Genomic DNA, 7,319 nt, shown 5'->3' with positions numbered 1-7,319 from the left:
GTATTAAAGCAGCGGCAGCCACCACACGCAGGCATGAGGGCTAGGCTAAAACAGTAAGGTCAAGTTGTTTGGACAGAAAGGCTACAGGGCGCGGTCCTGGCTCTTGTGTAAGAATTCTGACAGCACAGCCCTATACTTCGGCTGTGTGTGATGAAAAGGGTTGGGATGAGTTAGGGAGACCTAGTGTGGGAGCAGTTTTTAGGGCTGTTTTTTTTTTGTTTGTTTGTTTTTTGTTTTTTTTTGAGACAGAGTCTCACTCTGTCGCCCAGGCTGGAGTGCAGTGGCATGATCTTGGCTCACTGCAAGCTCCACTTCCCAGGTTCACGCCATTCTCCTGCCTTAGCCTCCTGAGTAGCTGGGACTACAGGCACCTGCCACCATGCCCAGCTAATTTTTTGTATTTTTAGTGGAGACGGGGTTTCACCGTGTTAGCCAGCATGGTCTTGATCTCCTGACCTTGTGATCCGCCCACCTCGGCCTCCCAGAGTGCTGGGATTACAGGTGTGAGCCACCGTGCCCGGCCAGGGCTGTTTTCTAAGGAATGGAAAGGGGAGTGGGGAAAGGATTTAGGATTTATGGGGTCAGCTAGGTTTATCTAGAACAGAATAATGGGTGGTGGAGGGAGGTATTGAGGATAGGAGAGTATATGGGTTGGGCACCACGGGGTGGATAGGCAAGACAATTTGGTTGATAAGGCACAGATCCTGAACTAACCTGTAAGGCTTGTCTGGTTTTTGGATGGGTAGGATAGGGGAGTTGTAAGGAGAATTTGTAGGCTTTAAGAGACCATGTTGTAACGGGCGGGTGATAATAGGCTTTAACCTTTTTTTTTTTTTTTTTTTTTTGAGATGGAGTCTCGCTCTGTTGCCCAGGCTGGAGTGCAGTGGTGCCATCTCAGCTCACTGCAAGCTCCGCCTCCCAGGTTCACGCCATTCTCCTGCCTCAGCCTCCCGAGTAGCTGGGACTACAGGCGCCCGCCACCACACCCAGCTAATTTTTTGTATTTTCAGTAGAGATGGGGTTTCACCGTGTTAGCCAGGATGGTCTCGATCTCCTGACCTCGTGATCCGCCCACCTCGGCCTCCCAAAGTGCTGGGATTACAGCTGTGAGCCACGGCGCCCAGCCTAACCTTTTTAAAGCGTGCTGTGGGATGGGATATTGGTGTTGAGCGGGGTAAGGGTGATTAGGTTTTAATGGGATGGTAAGGGGTGCATGATCAGTTGCCAAAGAGGGAGTAGAGGTGTCCCATACTTGTGGATTAAGGTGGGGAGATACAAGGGGAGGATGCGAAGGAGGGTTTGAACTGGGGAAAAGGGCAGCAATGAGGTGTAGCTGTAGCCCAGGAATGATCAGGGAAGCAGATAATTTGGTTATAATGTCTTGACGTAATAAGGGAGCTGGGCAGGTGGGGATAGCTAAAAAGAAGTGCATAAAAGAGTGTTGTCCAAGTTGGCACCAGAGTTGGGAAGTTTTAAGAGGTTTAGAAGCCTGGCTGTCAATACCCACAACAGTTATGCAGGCAAGGGATACATGCCCTTGAAAAGAAGGTAATGTGGAGTGGGTAGCCTCCATATTGATTAGGAAGGGGACAGACTTATCCTCCACTGTAAGAGTTGCCCAAAGCACCTGTGGTGGTCCAGGAGGCTTCCAAGGAGATCAGGCAGCGTCAGTCTTCAGCCACTAAGCCGAGAAGATCTGGGAAGGAGTCAGTCAGAGTTCCAGGGGCTTTGGGAGTGGCTGCCGGGCAAGTTGGACAGTCCAATTTCCAGTGGGGTCCTGCACAGATGGGACACAGCTTAGGAGGAATCCCGGGCTGCAGGCATTCCTTGGCCCAGTAGCCAGATTTCTGACACTTGAAGCAAGATCCTGATGGAGGAGGTCCTGTAGGAATGCCAGACCACTGTGGCTTCGGCATTTTGAAGTTCTTGTGTGCTGGAGATGTGGCTGGGGTTTCCCTCACAGTGGAGGCGAGGAATTGCAACTCAGAAATATGTTGCTATGCAGCTGCCTCTACTCTATGAATGTACACCTTGAAGGCAAGGTTAATTAAGTCCTGTTGTGGGGGTTTTGGAGCTTTATTTAATGTCAGGAGCGGATTGGGTAATAAAATGCATATTGAGAATAAGACGGCCTTCTGACCCTTCAGGGTCTAGGGCTGTAAAGCGTCTCAGGGTTGCTGCCGAACAAGCCATGAACTGGGCTAGGATTTTATATTTGATGACAAAGAGCCTAAACACTAACTGATTTGGGAGAGGTTGGATAAAGAAAAAGGAGCATTAACCTTGACTGTGCCTTTGGCTCCAGCCACCTCTTTAAGAGGAAATTGTTGGGCAGGTGGGGGAGGGCTAGCTGCAGAACGAAACTGTAAGCTGGACCGGGTGTGGGGAGAGGAGGTGACAGAAGGATTATAGGGTGGCGGAGAGGAGGCTGAGGAAGAATTGCAGCCTGATTCAGCCTGGCGGGGAGCGACCTGAGGAGGAGCAGCCTGGGGAGGAGGGGAGAGATCAGATGGGTCTGTAGAAAAGGAAGATTGAAAAGACTCAGTGATGCTTGGGGTTGAGACTGAGGGGACAGGCAAGAGGGAAAGAAGGAGGATTTGGGACAAGTCGCATTAGGAACAGAGGCTAGGGAGGGACCGATGTGTAAAAGAATGCCTGGACGTCAGGTACCTCAGACCGTTTGCCCATTTTACGACAAGAATTGTCTAGATCTCGTAGGATGGAAAAATCAAAAGTGCCGTTTTCTGGCTATTTGGAACCATTGTCGAGTTTGTATTGGGGTTAAGCGGCATTGCAGAAGAAAATAAGGCGTTTAGGTTTTAGGTCAGGTGTGAGTTGAAGAGGTTTTAAGTTCTTGAGAACACAGGCTAAGGGAGAAGAAGGAGGGATGGAGGGTGGAAGGTTGCCTATAGTGAAGGAGGCAAACCCAGAGAAAAGAGAGAGTAGAGATATGGAGAGAAGGGGTGGGGGGAGCTTGCCCCCCAGGAAAGTGGTGCTTGCCACTAAGGGTGAAGGATCAAGGCAGGCATCCCCGCGGTGATCAGACACCTCTGAAACATGGGTGAATAATCAAGCAGGCATCCCCGCAGTGATTAAACACCAAGGGAAGACTGTCTTCCCGAGTCCGTGACCAGCGCTGGAGTTTTGGGTTCACGTATAAAATGCGTCTCCTGTCTCTACCAGAAAAGGAAAGGAACTGAAATTAAGAGAAGGGAGAGATTGAAGGATGGCGCCAAGATTCAAAGGAGAAAGAGGTTGAGGGATAGTGAGAGAGGTTGTAGAAGAGAGTAAAAAGAGGCCGTTTACCCAATTTAAAATTGGTGAAATGTTCCTTGGGCTGGTTGGTCTGAGGACCCGAGGTCATAGGTGGATCTTTCTCATGGCACAAAAAGCAGGAGGACAGGGGACTGATCTCCCAAGGGAGGTCCCCCGATCTGAGTCATGGCACCAAATGTCACGCACGTCCGTGTGAAGAGACCACCAAACAGGCTTTGTGTGAGCAACAAGGCTGTTTATTTCACCTGGGTGCAGGCAGGCTGAGTCCAAAAAGAGATTCAGCAAAGGTGGGATTATCATTAGTTCTTATAGGTTTGGGATGGGCATACAAAGTACATTCTCAAGGGCAGGGAGAATATTACAAAGTACCTTCTTAAGGGCGGGGGAGAATATTACAAAGTACCTTCTTAAGGGCCGGGCAGAATATATGGTATCAGTTAGGGTGGGGCGGGAACAAATCACAGTGGTGGAATGTCATCAGGTAAGACTATTTTCACTTCTTTTGTGGATCTTCAGTTGCTTCAGGCCATCTGGATATATATGGGCAGGCCCACAGGGGATATGATGGCTTAGCTTGGGCTCAGAGGCCTGATGCTGGGAAATGTAACCATTATTCTAGATGGCTATGCTAAACCAGTATAAATCAGAGGTTCCATTATGTTGAGAAAGAAGGGGACAATGAATATTGGGCAACAATTTGTCATCTCTGCCACTGAAACCACTGCTTCTCTGTCCACTACATTTTATCAAAGGCAGAGTGTCTTGCAATCAGCAGGCTCAAAGGCCTCTTGGAGTGCCTGCATCAGTTTGCTTTTGTGGCATAAAAAGTTACCCCAGGCTGGGTGTAGTGGCTCACCCCTGCCTGTAATCCCAGCACTTTGGGAGGCTGAGGCGGGTGGATCACTTGAGGCCAGGAGTTCAAGACCAGCCTGGTCAACATAGTGAAACCCCATCTCTACTGAAACACATAAAAAGTAGCCGGGCATGGTGGCTGGTGCCTGTAATCCCAGTTACTTAGGAGGCTGAGGCAGGAGAATCACTTGAACCTCAGAGTTGGAGGTTGCAGTGAGCCGAGGTCATGCCACTGCATTCCAGCCTGGATGACAGAGTGGGACTTGGTCTCAAAAAAAAAGCAAAGATAAAAGAAAAAAGTTACCCCAAATATTAGTGGCTTGAGTCAGCAGTCATTTATTTAACTTATGGTTTGAGGGCTGGGCACGGTGGCTTACTCCTGTAATCCCAGCACTTTGGGAGGCCAAGGTGGGCAGATCATGAGGTCAGGAGATCGAGACCATTCTGGCTAACATGGTGAAACCCCATCTCTACTAAAAATACAAAAAAATTAGCCAGGTGTGGTGGCGGGTGCCTGTAGTCCCAGCTACTCGGGAGGCTGAGGCAGGAGAATGGGGTGAACCCAGGAGGTGGAGCTTGCAGTGAGGGGAGATTACGCTACTGCATTCCAGCCTGGGCGACAGAGCGAGACTCCGTCTCAAAAAAAAAAAAAAAATTATAATTTGAGAGTTGGCAAATTGGGCTGGGCTCTACTGGGAGTTCTTGTCTGGCTGGGCTTGCTAGTGCATCTGCAGTCTCCTGGTGAATCAACAGGGGCTGGCTGTGGTCATTTCACCAGTGCCTCTTCATGTTCCCACAGCTGGACCCAGATCCCTCCTCATTATAATGGCAGTGCTAAACTGACGATGTCATTGAGGAGTTATGTTTGGCTGATAGTAAGAGACAGCTCCCCAAATAACAATAGTTTTGGTGAATTGGAGGTTTGTTTACTCACATGTAACCTAAAAGACAAGAGGTAGGCAGTCCAGGGAAGGAAAGGCAGATCCCAACTGCCATCAGGAACTGAGGCTTCTGAGGCCAGGTGCAGTGGCTCATGCCTGTAATCCCAGCACTTTGGGAGGCCGAGGCGGGCAGATCACGAGGTCAGGGGTTTGAGCCTATCCTGGGCAACACGGTGAAACCCCGTCTCTACTAAAAATACAAAAATTAGCCAGGCGTGGTGGCGTGCACCTGTAGTCCCAAGAGAATCGCTTGAACCCGGGAGGTGGAGGTTGCAGTGAGCTGAGATCGTGCCGCTGCACTCCAGCCTGGGCAGCAGAGAGAGACTCTGTCTAAAAAAAAAAAAAAAAAACAAACTCCAGTTCTGGATTTGACAGTCCTCAGATTGAACCTTGTCTTGGCCAATTTCTAGCTCTGTGACGGGCTAGTCTCTTAGTCTCTGCCTCCTGGAGTTGATGAGATGATGTACATAAAATATCTGATAGGCATGTGATGTTGGCTGTGCGCATCTTCACATGCCACTCAAGAACATCATCTTTTGCTCTTGTCTTTCTGTGGTAAAGGTTTTGTTTTCACTTCTAGGGCCTGCTGTTTGCTCTCAATGATAACAGTGGAATGTTGGTGCTTAACCTTGGAACTGCAGGCCCTCCTCACTGGTGTAAAAAACCTCAGAAAGATAAGAAGAAAATGTTCCCACTTCTTCTGTAACAGCAGAAAAATAGACATTAGTCTGCACCATAAAGATGGTTCAGATAAGGAGGTGAAGTTAGAACATCCACAAAAGTATAAAATTGACTCTTCTGTCCGGTGTGGAGAGGGGTAAGAGTATTATAAGCCCATTCTGATTTCTTTTATTTTACTCTTTTTTGATTGCGCCAGTGCAATCCAGCCTGGGCAATGACAAGAGTGAAACTCCATCTCAAAACAAACAAACAAACAAAACCCATAAACACAAATTCATAAACAACATACATCCGGCCACAGACACCGGCCACAGACATGATTGCAAATACACACAATTATACATAAAGGCACAGAATACATACAGAACCAGAGCTACACGATAATACCCTGAAGACTGACTTCTTGTTTTCCTGGGGGAAGGAGGTTGGTGTGTAAGTATGTGGAAAGTGTGGGGTTCAGGGACCACATCTAAGAGCCACCAGAACCATCCCTTTCTGTAGAAACAGGCTTTGTGGCAGATGAAGACCCCATCATGGGGTTCCACCAGATATTCCTATTAAAGAACATCAGCTGGGTGTGGTGGCTCATGCCTGTAATCCCAGCACTTTGGGAAGCTGAGGCGGGTGGATCACTTGAGGTCAGGAGTTTGAGACCAGCCTGGCCAACATGGTGAAACCTTGTCTCTACTAAAAATACAAAAATTAGCCAGGCGTGGAGCACGCCTGTAATCCCAGCTACTTGGGAGGCTGAGGTAGGAGAATCACTTGAACCCAGGAGGCGGAGGTTGCAGTGAGCCGAGATCACGTCACTGCACTCCAGCCTGGGCGATACAGTGAGACTCCGTCTCAAAAACCAAACCAAACCAAACCAAACCAAACAAAACATCAATGATGCTTGGGTTTGCACCAGTGATACGCAGGCTTGCTCTGCACAACTTCAGCTGACCTTCTCTCCACTGGGCCCTCAGGCTGCCTCCTCTTCCCTCCTCTTTTCAGAACTATTGCCACTCCTCCAGATGCTCCAGATATGATGCACAAATGAGCAGGCCCGCAGTGGGAGTGGGCACAGTGCGCTGATGCCACCGAGGTGTTGTGCATGATGTCTGGACACTAGACTAGTTGCATCTAATGGGAGAAGTTTGTGTTGTACCAGCACATGCCTTGGAAAGACTTAAGTAATGCAAAAGGTTGTCCTTTAAAAAAAAAATCTGGCCGGTTGCGGTGGCTCACGCCTGTAATCCCAGCATTTTGGGAGGCCAAGGCAGTCGGATCAGGAGGTCAGGAATTCGAGACCAGCCTGGTCAACATGGTGAAACCCCGTCTCTACTAAAAAACAAAAATTAGCTGGGTGTGGTGGAGCACGCCTGGAACCCCAGCTACCCGGGGATTGAGGCAGGAGAATCGCTTGAACCTGGGAGGCAGAGCTTGCCGTGAGCCGACATCGCGCCACTGCACTCCAGCCTGGGCGACAGAGCAAGCCTCCGTCTCAAAAAAAAAAAATATCTACTGACAAGTTGCTCTACTTAACCCAAAGAAAGTGAAGGAGAAAGCGGCTGCCTCACTGCCCGG

The sequence above is a fragment of the Pongo pygmaeus genome, chromosome 20 (assembly GCF_028885625.2).
Source record: "Pongo pygmaeus isolate AG05252 chromosome 20, NHGRI_mPonPyg2-v2.0_pri, whole genome shotgun sequence".
Taxonomy (NCBI): Eukaryota; Metazoa; Chordata; class Mammalia; order Primates; family Hominidae; genus Pongo; species Pongo pygmaeus.
The sequence above is the reverse complement of the archived record's forward strand: the minus strand, read 5'-3'. Positions refer to the sequence as shown.